The sequence below is a fragment of the Mustela nigripes genome, chromosome 6 (genome assembly GCF_022355385.1).
Source record: "Mustela nigripes isolate SB6536 chromosome 6, MUSNIG.SB6536, whole genome shotgun sequence".
Classification (NCBI taxonomy): Eukaryota; Metazoa; Chordata; class Mammalia; order Carnivora; family Mustelidae; genus Mustela; species Mustela nigripes.
The window spans coordinates 29,023,625-29,037,454 of record NC_081562.1 but is presented as its reverse complement, the minus strand read 5'-3'; the positions used below and the strand labels follow the sequence as shown (position 1 = coordinate 29,037,454).

Below are 13,830 nucleotides of genomic sequence, written 5' to 3'. Positions count from 1 at the left end.
TAAATCCATTCTCATGGGTTAGGTCTCATCATCTCTCAAGAGAATCAATATAATAACCTCCAAACTGACTCTGGTTTAACCCCACATATCTATCATCCACACAGCTGCAGGCATAATCAAAGTGAAATAAAAATTTTACCTATAAAACTCCCCTGATTAAATCTTTACAGTGACTTCCTATCATGTACAAGGTAGAAATAGAAACATCAGAAATGGAAAAATAATCCTCCTGACTTGACATCTGCCTGTTTCAGCAGTCTCAATTCTGGATAAACATTTTCACTTTGTGCTGTTTTTCACTTCTGCCACCCCAAATATACTCCATTCAGTGGTTGCTCATTCCATTTCCTAATCGAGAACACCTTTCATTCCCCTACTCCACAACCTCTCAGAATGAATGAGCTGCCTCTCATCAAAATGTCCATGATCTCTGGTACCTTCATTAACTGGTGACTTACGTCGTTGTGCACAACAATCTGTGCAACTGTCTAAATAATTCACTGAATGATGAGATCCTTGAAAACAGGCTGCACCTTATTCACTTCCAATCCCAGTTCTCACAGATACTTGGTACCTAGCAATCATCTATCAATATGTGTCAAAGGAGTAAACTGTTTCTAATCAAAGACATGCCTTGAAACTCCTTCCTGTACCTGTTTCTCCTGTACCCTATTTATGTCTTGTCATTCACTTCCATGACCTTTTCCTAGTCTATCAGCTGGAGTTAAGGTTTGGATAGATAGATAACAAGATGATAATCATTGCTCTATTAAATTGTCCCCTTCTGTACCCTGCCCATGTCTCTGAATACCCTGGAACCACAGGAGCTTTGTATGACACTCCAGGCACTATGTTATAAGCCCAGAGAAGCCCATCTAAGTTTTTTGGAATTAGTCTCTTAAACCCAGTCAGTTTCTCATAGTCCATAACTGTTTTATACAATAGATTCCTACTTCTAACCTCAGCTACAACTCTGCTCATTCAAGTAACTAATAATGTCTCACAACCAAGGTTGTATCATATTCTAACAATAGACACTTAAAAGTTGTACATTTCTACCAAAGAGTGGGATTGAGTGTAACCATGATAATAGTAAAAAACAATACAAAGAAACTCAATTGGAACAGCAGAAGAATGTAGGCGGCAATCTAAATGGAATTTCCTGTTTTTCTCTGAATTCTAAAATCACTGGTGCCAATTGTGAACTGTATTTTAAAAAGCAGCCCAACATTGAGTGGAAAGTACACTCAATCTTCCTGCATTAAGTTTTGGTCCCACTTTAAAATAGTAGAGCCAAGGCTTCTTCTTCCAATATATTGATTGATAGCTTTCAAATGATGATTTGGGACCAAGTACATTAGTTCTACTTGTGCCTCACAAAGAGTACATCAATTTTCATTAATTAGTGCCATCAAATTAAGTTAAGTTATGGGGAAAATGAGACATAAATGCATAGCTTAAAATGTCTGGATGTTCAAATAAGTATTATTTAAAGATTAAGTATCCAGAATTTTTTAATTTGTATCAGAATATAACTTGATATCTTTTCCTAATGTATAAAGGGAGAATAAAAAGTATTAAGATATCTAAATTTAAGGATATTTGGGAAAACTATTATTTATTTTGTGGTTTGCTTTAAGTAGACATTCATACAGTTTATTTGAGGGTTTTCTTTTCTAATATCCAAAAAACCCCAGGGATGCCGATGTGGCTCAGGTGGCTGAGCGTCCCACTCTTAGTTTCAGGATGGTGAGATCAAGCCCCACATTGGCTCTATGCATGGTGTGGAGTCTGCTTGAAATTCTCTCTTTTCCTCTGCCCCTCTCCTTGCTTGTGTACACTTCTCTCTTTCTCTCAAATAAATAAATAAATCTTTTATAAAATCCACAAAATTTTATATATGTGTGTATATATGTATATATATATATACACACATACACACACACATATATATGTATTTACACACATACACATATACATGACTTCACATATATCTTTGGAGACTTGAAAAATGTATTTATTTAATCCTATTTGATTACTTAAGAATAAATATAATATAAAGATTATACTACTCTTTTTCAGATAATGAATTTAATAATTCAATATTTAGGGGGGCACCTGGGTGGCTCAGTTGGTTAAGCATCTGACTCTTGATTTCAGCTCAGATCATGATCTCAAGGTCATGGGATCAAGCCCCTCATTGTGAATCTGTGCTTTCCTGGGAATTTGCTTGAGGTTTTTCTCTCTTCCTCTGCCCACACCTTCCCCCAACCAACTTCTCTCTTTCTCTATCTCTAAAAATCAATAAATATTTTTAAAAAGTAATTTGATATTTGGTCAAATGTAATAAATAACTCTACACTTTGACAAACAGTGTTTGTTTCAACTTAAAAAGAAACAGTCTATTTCTCAGGCAATGCATCATACTTTATTCTAATGTTGGCATTCATCTTCTGTCAATTGTTTTATAAATACTAGTTTTTTGAGGATTTATAAATAGATCACTTAAAACTAAAATAAACCAAGAAGCATTAATTCTGTCCTGTACTTTATAGTAAAGATACATAATCATTCTTGAGTTGTCTCAGAAAAATAAAATATAAGAGAAAGCATACTGTTTGTTTCTACAGTAGAAGAACTTATTAATGATTACTCTGCATGTTAGGAAATGATTTTACTATGTCTGTGTTCTTAAATCTGAAATTATCCTAAGAGTTCAGAGAATGTCCTATCATTGTTTATTTCTGTATCCTCTAAGCACACACATACAACAAATTATTCAAGATATTTGCTTATAACTCAGAAAACATATACTCATGCAAATTATAAATTGTTCCAGATTGCCCAACACAAGAACATTTTACTCACATGATAAATACACTAAAATTACTGGAGGACCATAGAGTCTCTTTGAGCTCTGAGAATTCTTGGGAAGCAGTGGGAAGGTGGAATGAGTGCTGAACTTCCAGACATTTTATCCTGAAGATGAGGATGGAGAGGGGATAGGGAGACCCGAGAATGTCCAGTTCTTCCGTAACCAGGAAAAAGAACATTTTTTTTAAAGGGAGTATCAAGAATGGTGAGTATTATTATTATTTTCACAAGCATTAAATGCTTATCTACAAAGAAGGCATTATATTCTCTGTCAAAAGCTTCCCAGAAGTCCCAATGGAGGCTGAATTGATATTGCTGTCCCCTGTATTTCTGTGACAATATTTGATGAACATGCTCTGTTAGAGCACTTATCACAAAATTCCATGAAATCTCTTTGTCTTCATATATTCTGGGATCTTTAGGAGCAGGGAGCGTACCTTTTGCACTATTATATGTCCCCCAGTAGTGGCATCACCACTGTTTTAGCATGTAACACCATGGCAGGTATGAATGTATGTGACAAAATTCAAGAACATTAAATGTATGTCAGGCTGAGTGGCTTAATCGTGGACTGTGGGCAATGGGGAGCCAAATTGAAATTTGTCACAAATTGAAATTCCTAGTGGATTCCTAAGAAAGTGACAACATATAACAGGAAGAGAAGAAAAAAATTTTCTAATATTAAAAATAAGTTATAAGATAAGCTATAAGGTTGATTTAAAAAAAAAAAAAAACAATCAATAGTCGGTCATAGTATCAGGGAGACAAGAGAGAACAATATGTACTGTAGGAAATGGATTCCCTGGCTCAGATCTCTGCTTCTCTTTCAATCTAGTGTGGCAACAAGGAAATCTGGTGGTGTATTTTAAGATGATACTAATTTCTAAGAAAAGAGAGAAATCAGATATTTACATCACATATCACAGTTTTAACATGTTGGCTTTAAATATATATATGAACCAAACATAACACATTTGGAGTTTGAAACAGAGTTTCCATCAGAATTTTACTGTCCTCTGAATGCTCTTTGCAAGACTGACAGAAATGAGACAGTACTTTCGGAAGTCTTCATTTCAGACCAGGCTGTTTAAATATTCCATACTGATGCACAAACCTATTCAACTCCAATTCCCCAGGTGCTGTGTCTGAGGCATAATGACAGTGGCTTCCATGTAATAACTTTATAAACTTCTACTGCGTTTCCTGTTTTAGATTCTCCTAGGTGAGCATTTCTGTGGTACAGCAAAGTCAGCTCAAATATCAGGATCTCTACATTTCAAACATTATTGGTTTTCTCCCCTTTACTTTTATCACTGATATTGAGTTACTGTGTCTTACTACATTTCCCATAATTCTTCACTATGTTCATTTCACCCAGCCAGCTCTTTTTTTTCACCCTCCCTAGAATCTGACAGGCCACAGAAATATCTGATTTCAAAGAGATGCTCGCATTCTATACTGATCCCATCTGGGAGTGTAAATGCCCAATGTCACGCTGCCGAGTGGAGAAAGGTAAGAAAAATCGTTACTGGTCTTTGTATTCCTCTAATCTTTTAAAATCCTTTGAAGAAACAGAAATGTTTTATTTTTCAACCACTGTCTTACTTTTTTTTGTTCCATCTGTGCAAATTAAAATGCAATAAAATTTTTGAATGATAGAACTGGTGTGTGTACTGAAAATGTGACACCAATAAGATTGCAAGGAATCCTGAAGGAAGTCTTCAATAAGCCTGAAAATGACTCTGACTCCAACAGCATTGGTATGAATATAAATCTTGCAGAAATAAATGAACTACTAAGAAAAAAATGCTATCCTGCTAGATTGATATGTCAGTATAGCAAAGCAAAGACAAATAGATTCATTTAAATTAGGCTAGAGGTTTGATTATTTTTTTTCACAAGTATCAGAAAACATGTATTAAGTTCCTACTCTCAAATAATTTCATGGTATGATTGTTTTTCACATTTTGCAAATAAGGAGTCAACATTTAAGATAAGAAAAAAATTCAAAGAAAATTTGAATTGGCTAAAGCAGAATTTCGTTACTCTGGTAGTAATTTTTTTTTTAACTAAAAGTGAGTGTAATCAGACAATCTAATTTTCCAACTAGTGTAGATTATGGTTCTGTATTAAATATATGAATTTTGAGATTGCTTAATTGTTTACTGCTTGGGATTGATATAAAACTGGTATACTAAAATATGCCATGTATGTGGTTAACCCAGTAGCAAATCATTAAACCATCATTTAGTAATTAGCAGTGTTCTTATAAAAAGAATGAGATACATGCATCATTTATTTTCAATACAGCTTTGCATAATTAGAGTAATATGCAATTTGATCTATTAAACTACTAATTAAATAGAAAATATTTAATATGTACCAGAGAGTTGTGCTCTGAAATTGCACAATTATCCATTGTGTGGTTGTTTCCTTCCTTGACCCTTCCTCCAAAGCATGGGGGAGGAATCCATAAAATACTTTTAGGGGAAAAGGGAGTATTAAGATACAATGAGAACTATAAAGAAGTCCTGAATTGGTCAATCGTGTTACACGTCTCCAGTCAAGTAGAAAAATCTAATTTGTGTTCTACCTCCATCCCAAGCCCCTTCATTGTGCCTTTGAATATGGTGTAATGAATAAGAAGGTCCCCAACAGTAAGAAAAGGAAAAGGGGAGCAATTGAAGTGTCCAGATTATTGAAAAACTAGAAATTTTTTCCAGTTTTATTGAGAAATAATTGACATATATCACATCACTTGTGAGCTTGAAGCATACAGCATCATGCTTTGATTTACATGTATTATGACATGGTTACCACAATACATTTTCTCATTTCAATACAATAAAAAGAAAAGAACCAAGTAAATAATAAAGGGAAAAAATGATCTCCTGGTGATGAGAACTCTTAGGATCTAAACTCTTAACAACTTTCCTATCATGTAGCAGTGTTAACTATAGTCATCATGTTGAACCTCATATCCATAATACTTTTATATAAGGTATTTCATTTAAAAAAAGTGTTATTTCAATCTTTAATTAGAGAGTCTATCTTTATGAAGATGCCTGTCCCTGGTAAGAAGTCGAAGTCATATATTCTTATTATCCTTTTCTAATTTAGCTTTAATGTGCTATCAGATGAAATATTATCACTTTATTCAGAATATATCACTTTATTATACTCAAAAATCTAGCACTGTCTACAGTATCAAATCCAGCCTCATACATTACTCAAATCCTTATTAATGCTCTTACTAATTTTAAATGCTCTTACTAATTTTAAAATAATCATAATGAGGATGAAAACAATAAAAGCTAACATTTTGCTAGATATTCTGCTAAATGAGTTAAATTACCTCATTTAATTGTTTGAAGTAAAGAAAGGGGGGGTTGGAAACAGCAGGGTGCCCTGAGTGGCTCAGTTGGTTAGGCTTCCAACTCTTGATTTCAGCTCATGTCATGGTCTCAGGCTTGTGAGGTGGAGCCCCAAGTTCAAGTGGAGCTCACTTAAGATTCTCTCTCTCCCTTCCCTCTATCCCTCCCCACAGTCACTTATGTTTGCCCTCCCTCTCTCTCAAATAAATAAATAAATAAATAAAATCATTTTTATAGAAAAGGTAAAGATTTTTTTAAAAAATTGTGGAACAGATTGTGAGAGGCAACCTAACTTAGCTTGAGTCTTGCTTTTTCATTGCAAAGCTGAGCCAAATCCAAGGTTATGTGATACACAGTGTTGTTAACCATCTACTGTATGCTACAAACCTCAGAGTATCCCAATACTCCTCAAGCTTCCTCTGAACTTTCTCTAAATGAATCAAACCAAACTCTTCCAGGTACTTAGTACGGACATATTCTTTTCTCAGTGCCTTAGTTCATGTTGTTTCCTCTTTTAAAGTATCACATTGTCACTTAGCTAAATATTCTTCCTCTTTCGAGGCGTTGAGTCACATGCCTTCTCCTCCACAGCTATTCTACCCCAAATGCATACCTCAGATCTAAATCCATTCCTATTCCCATAGTGCCTACTGTAGAGATACAAAGTTGATTATCTCTTAATAAATGTATTTCCTGAAAGCATGAATAGTAAAGACATAAATAATCCGTTATAAAGCAAAGAATGTTGTCATGCACATTTGATTCCTTGTTACAAAAGACAGGTTTGCTGCCAGACATATTTCCTGTGCCAGATTTTCCATCATCAACAAAATTTACAAAAAGATTTTCATTCACTTTCTGACTATCCTTGGCCTGTGTCCAATTTTTTTTTTCCTTAGGAGTTTCCAAATTTAGTTTTAACTTCGAGTAGTGCTGCTGAAAACAGCAGTATAGAGACAGAGCAGGGATTTTCCTTGAAGAGAAATCCACTTTAATTGGGATCCATTTTAATTGGGAGGTAAAAGAGGGAACTGTGTTGAAGTTGCACCTGTTATGTTACCAGAAATGGCAGACTCCATTTCTCTTCTGGCTTTTTCTTCCTAGTAATCCTGTCCCCTTTATCACCAGACTCAGGTGCTTTAACACTTCTGGGGCAAGTCCTGGCATGGCGATGATAATAAAAGAGGGCTCTTCTTGAGAAGATGGTGGATTCACTAAAGCTCTAGTCAAGTTTATTGCATGTTATTCTGACACCTTAAACAAAATCTTACCCTTGTGGTGCCTGAAATCCTTTTTGTCTCTCTGTTTTGTTATTGGCAGGATAAGAATGACTGCCAAATTTTCAGGCTAATGAGGGTGTTGCTTTGGACCTCATGCTGGCATGACTAGGTAGCACGGTTGCTGTTCCTTTATGCTATGCAACATCAGTAATCATTTTAAGGATGTCAATTTAGAGTCATAGCTTAATTGTATTTACAGAAAAGGCAGCATGACTGATTGAATGGACTCTGAAGCCAGGCTACTTAGGGTCAAGTCCCAGCTTTGATACTTACACGCTGTGTAACCTTGGACACTCATTTGACTTCTTAATACTCACTTTTTTCCAATTGTAACAGAGGAATTATGAAAGGTCCTAGCTCATGTTTGTGAGGCTTAAAATGAGTTAATATTTGTTAAGCATGTAAAGCAATGATAACACTCAGGAGTATTAGCTGTTGGGGCACCTGGGTGGCTCAATTGGTTAAGTGTCTGCCTTCCACTTGGGTCATGATCCAAGGGCCCTGGGATTGAGCCCCCATTAGGCTCCTTGCTTAGTGGGTAGGTTGCTTCTCTTACTGTGTGCATTGTTTCATCTTTTGCACTCTATGTCAAATAAATAAATAATTTTTTTTAAAAAAGTACTAATCTATTATAATTTAATCTTTGTTGAGTAAGTGAACAAATAAAAAGTAACAAATTTATTGTGTAATACAATTTTTTCTTTTTTTTTTTTTACTTCTTTCCTTCCTTCTCAAGACCCAAACCCTTTGAGAGCAGAGAGTAGGTATTACTCATCTTTGTGGATCTGCAGCACTTGCCAGGAAGATGGCACATTGTATGTGTCAATGACTGTCTGCTGAGTGGATGAGAGCTGTGGTAAATATAGAGAGGGGTAAAGTGAAGTAGAGTTTCAGGGTGTAATAGTCTAAGATGTTTAGGAGTATGGAGACTATTAAATTGGTAGACTTTTCTCCATCAGTGTTGAAGTCACACCCAAAGTGATGGAAGGCATTAAAGTGGAGAGAGGTATTATTGAGACAGGTGTCACAGGTCTCAGAAGAGAAAAAAACTATGAACCAAAAACATAAGAAGGAATTGACATGGAGATGATATTTGACTGTGGGCACAAACCACATATGAAGAATTTTCCATGAAGAGGAAGTTATATTGTGAGGTAGCACTTGGGGAAAGAGAAAAGCCAATGCTACTTACAGTACATGATGTATGGAGTAACCATTATGTTGACTGCCTTATCTTTTCCTAAACATCCTAAAGTAATTTTTAAAATGGAGTTCTTGATTTCTTTCATTTCCTCCTACTACATCATACATATTAATAACAACTATGTTAAGGACTGAATTATGTCCCCTAAAAATTTGTATGTTGAAGTCCTAACCCCCAGTACTTCAAAATGTAATTACATTTGGAGATATGGTCTTTAAAGAGATAATTAAAATCATCATTAGGGTGGGTCCTGGTCCCATATGACTGATGTTTTTATAAGAAAAGAAGAAACTTGGTCACAGACACACAGGGAGATGACCATCTATGCGCCAAGGAGAGAAGCCTCAGAAGAAACAAACTTTGCTAACACCTTGGTCCCAGACCACCATTCTCCAGAACTGTGAGACATACATTTCTTTTGTTTAAGCCACTCAGTCTGTGATACTTTGTCATGGCAGCCCTAGCAAACAGATACAAACAGCAAAAACAATATATTCCTCCTCTAGTCATTTAGGTAAGTGGTACCATCATCCTTATAGCTGTTGAAGTCAATAACCAAGGACTCATTTTTTTTTTAATTTTCCTTTTTCTCTTGCTGTCTATACCTACATGTAATCCATCAGTGATTTTTTTTTTACTTCTACTTTAATATATGTCACAATTCAATGAAGTAAACTCTACACCCTCTTATAAGCCACCTTTACCTCTCTTTGTCTACCTGTTCAACCAATTTCATATCATCCTACTTTGAAACTTTGCTACATTCACACTGATTTATTATTTTGCTTCTTCACATATTCTAGGTTCATTCTCAATCTTGGAAGTTTTGCTTTCTCACCGGTTATTTCTTCTGCTTATAATTATATGTGCCTTCCTCCCCCCAGATCACTATAACATTGACCCCTCTGGTCATTGAGGTCTCAGTTAAATGTCTTCCTAATGAAAGCTTTTATAACCTCTCAGGCTAAATGCCCTGACATATAACCTTATTTTATTTTCATATACGTATTATTATCTGGTATTTGCCTGTTTACTACTGGGTTGATAAAGAATGTTGATTGGCATTTATTGCCATGCTAGAGTTGGCAACTTGTTTGCAGTTGAGAATAGGAGATATCAAATATTCCTGTGTATTTTTTCCTTGGTAAAGGACTATAACTATAAAGAAATCTACAACTAGAGGCAGCAAATTCTCTTCAAGGTTTATTCAGAGGAAACAAAACTGGCTCTATCCTCAGTACCATAACACAGATTCATCCCATAAATAACTTATACAGATGATTGGGGAACAGAGAAAGAGGGTGCTCATATTGATCCCTCCCCCAAACTCAAGTACGATAAAGAGTTGAAATGAGGGGTGTCTGCAAGAAAGAAGCATCAATATTCCATTCCCCATTGTATATCTACTCAGGCTGTTATGTCAGTGGGCCTACCTAAGGATGACAAAGACTTCACAAGAGGGAAAAAGAGACAGCGCTGGGCCCATCTGCAATCCTACTGATAGTTGAGGCAGGTATGTGGATGTTTCCCATGAGTGGGTACCCCATAAGTTCGGTGGACTTTTGCTGTGTTTCAAGACAGCAGCCAGGAGAGGCCATGAGGTGTACCACTGGCACTGTGAGCTGAGGCAACAAAAGAAGTAGCATTAGAATTATCTCCCACATTACGGGGTACGATGGTCAAAGACCTCAGAAGATTGTGTAAAAGTCTCATACCAGGGCCTTATATGAGAGGCAGAATTTGGATGGTTGCCATATAGAAGGTACCAGCCACAACATAGCATTTGCAAAGAAAGTGACAATAAACAAACACAAGTTGCAAAAAGAGACAGTTGTCTCTTTACCTTTTACTCCTTGATGCTCCTAACAATTGCCTACAGATAGAAGATTTGAGATTCCTTAATACAGTAACTACATCTTGTTCCTATGATAGGTATGCTCCATGTACTCTTGTGTTACCTCTATAACCACAACACCTAAAAGAGTGTCTGCACATGATAGAGTGTATACAGATGGCTAGCTGAGTTTGCATTTGGTTGGCAGTTGAGTAAAAATAAAACAGAAAGAATGGGGAGAGGTGGTTTTGATGTTCTAGGCATAATCAATTTGAAACCCAAACATTTAGGTGATAATATGATTCATCTATGCCATGATAAGCACATCATTGAAAAGTCCTAAAAGATGTTTGCTGAGAAATTCTTTTGGGAGCCTCAAGAGTTCTAAACATAAATACTTAGACAATTGACTGCCACCAAGGATGCTTCCCTCTGATGGAATCCACAGTAGCCTCTGCTGATTTGGAGGCCGTAGGCTTCAATGCTGACACTAGGTTGTGGTGGGGCCCAAATAAGTCTGGAAGACAGCTCTGCTCAGGTGGTTAGAGGCAGAGTTTTTTCATACCAAGTATCTCCCTCCATAGAATGGTTGGCAGTGGAATATTTTGAGGAACAACCAATAAAGGTGCTGTATAAAACATAAATCTCAAAAGACACGCAGGGTATTAATATGTGTATGTTGTAATTTTGCTTCCTCCTTTACCTTCCCGACTGCCCTTGAGCTTCCAGTTGAACTGATTTCTCCTGGGTGGAAATGTGAAGGAAAAGGAGATAAAGGCAGGTGGATGAGAGAGTGAGAGACACTGGTGGTCACCTCAGGGGAGTGTGGCATCAGAAGAACCCTCATGTGCCCTAATAAGAGCCAGTTCAGCTGCTGTGTAGAACTACCCCATGGCAAGTTGCTAGTTATCAGTAGGAAGACCAACAACTAACAGAGGACTGTACCAAAGACCAGTTAAGCAAAGAGGAGCTGCCTCTCCCTTCCCCTTTCCCAATACCAATTTTTCTCAAAACTTACTTGTGTATATAAAGGTTTCTAACTCATAAAGACAAAAAGGAAAAAATGATAGAGGATGCACCTGTGAACACAGTTGATATTTTTACTGTTTTTTTTTTTTATCCAAAGCCTTTCAAATTTAAAAAAAAAAAAAACTTTTTTTAAAGTGTTAACGTTTTTTTAAATATTCAAAGACTAACTTACCAACTTTGATTTAACAAGTTGAAATTTAGGGTATAACTTTTTTCATTATTTTTAATGGTTTTCAGAGGTTTCATTTTTTTCCAGCAATCCCTTTTATGTGTTACAAAGAAGAAAAATACAGACAGATAAATGAAAGCCATTTTTTCCCCCAGAGAAACAACATGAATCCTCTAATATGAAGGGAATGGCAAGGTATGTACTGATTGGCAAACTTAAAATGTATGCTAAAATTCGGCTTTCATTTGATACTTAGTGGGTAGAATCATGGAAGAAAATCCACTCATCTGTGGATTTCCAATCTAGTACTGGCTGAGCTGATATTTTTTACACATATTTTGGCATGCATTATGTCTTCCCTGGGCTGCAGATTTATATAAAAAGGAGATTGGTCAGGTTCCTGGGTCGCTCCGTGGGTTAAGCCTCTGCCTTCAGCTCAGGTCATGATCTCAGGGTCCTGGGATCGAGCCCCGCATCTGGGTCTCTGCTCAGCAGGGAGCCTGCTTCCCCCCCTCTCTCTCTACCTGCTGCTCTGCCTACTTGTGATCTCTCCCTCTGTGTCAAATAAATAAATAAAATCTTAAAAAAAAAAAAAGAGGAGATTGGTCTAGAAAACATCTAGCATCCCTTCCAAGTATGAGCATCTATGACAATTTGGGGCTGGGAATCAGTCCAGACTATTATTAACCAAAGAAAAGAGCCCATTGACCATTTGGCAGTTCTTTAGTCCTCTGTGATATTTCTCTAAAGGCCATTGCATTTCAGACTGAAATGTAAAAGTGTTACAAGATAAAGCAAGACATAAAACTAAAAGGAGTATTTAAATGTTTCTCCCATATAGGACAATACATTAAAGAAAAAGTTATAACTAAAGCAAAATTCCATGAGGTCAAGGACTGAATCTGTCTTACTTGTTGTTCTGTTGTCAGTGCCTGACACAATGATCGAATAACTGTTGGTTGAATGAATGAATGAATGAATGAAAATAATTTGTGACAATGGAAAAAATCTTAAAAAAAAAAAAAAAGCAAAACCACTACTAGCTCTCTTTGATCCCATGTCTTCTCCACCTGCAAAGGCACAGGGCAACGTAGACATGAGGTAGGACAAATGAACCAAGGCAATCCCTGCCCCAGAATCTAGGCTGGTTCTGCGCCCCATAAGCGATTGCTGCATTACTACATTGAATTTCTGGTCATAGAGTATAGATGTTTATCCCGGTGCTGACTACTAGGTTTCTACATGAGCAAAAGCTTATCCGCCTTTGCTGACTATAGCCTTAATGCCTTATTTCATAGCCCGAGTCTTCTCTCTCCCCACTCTTAGGAGTGTCACTCAGATTTAGGTTTCCAACTTGGTCACTGTTTTACATTTTGATTTTTGTAAGTTGCCAGCTTCTACCATGTTCTAGTTGTAGTTGAGAATCCAAATAGCTTTTTAAGATCCCTGTAACATCTAGAAGCCCTTCACTGAAATCCCAATTTAAGCAAAACCCTGTTATCCATAGTCATCATTCTCCTCCATCTAATATTTATCTTACTTCACTACAATTCTGAATATTGTACCCCTGGCTCTTCCATCCATGGCTCTTTTTGGAACTTCTTCCTATACAGCCTTTAACTGCTTTGCTCCTTAAATGGAATCTCCACTTATGGAGTGGCCTGATGTGAAAGCCAGCCTGAAACTTCCTTAGCCTGATATAAATAAATCATCACAATTGCCAAGTTGCCAAGATGTCTTGAGGTATAACAATAAGCACTGGTTTTAGCTATGAAAGCAATTAGCAATGCTTCCTATTTTAGGATCAATGAGAATATGACCTGACAAGTATAATAATTATTTAAACCCTAAATTTTGAAATTATCAACCAGTGAGAAAAATGTTGTTAGAACTTCCAATTTTATCACAAAGAAGTTTTGCATCATACTATTCTTGAAGTCTATGTGGAAAGGAAAGTAAAATTTACCCATGATCATGTTTTTTTTAAATGATGAAAAAAAGAACTAAAAGTCTTTCCTTTCACTTTTTCCAATCTATTGCCTGGAGAGAATAATTATTATTCATTG

General features: G+C 36.2%; 1 long non-coding RNA gene across 1 annotated transcript in view; it reads left to right on the top strand.

Moving 5' to 3' along the window:
* The first annotated feature begins 4,298 nt into the window (after positions 1–4,298).
* The window catches only part of LOC132020526 (uncharacterized), a 26,514-nt gene continuing 16,982 nt past the window's right edge, over positions 4,299–13,830 (top strand). Inside the window, exon 1 of the long non-coding RNA XR_009405012.1 lies at positions 4,299–4,386. This is a non-coding gene — a long non-coding RNA (uncharacterized LOC132020526). The remainder of the gene's footprint in view (positions 4,387–13,830) is intronic.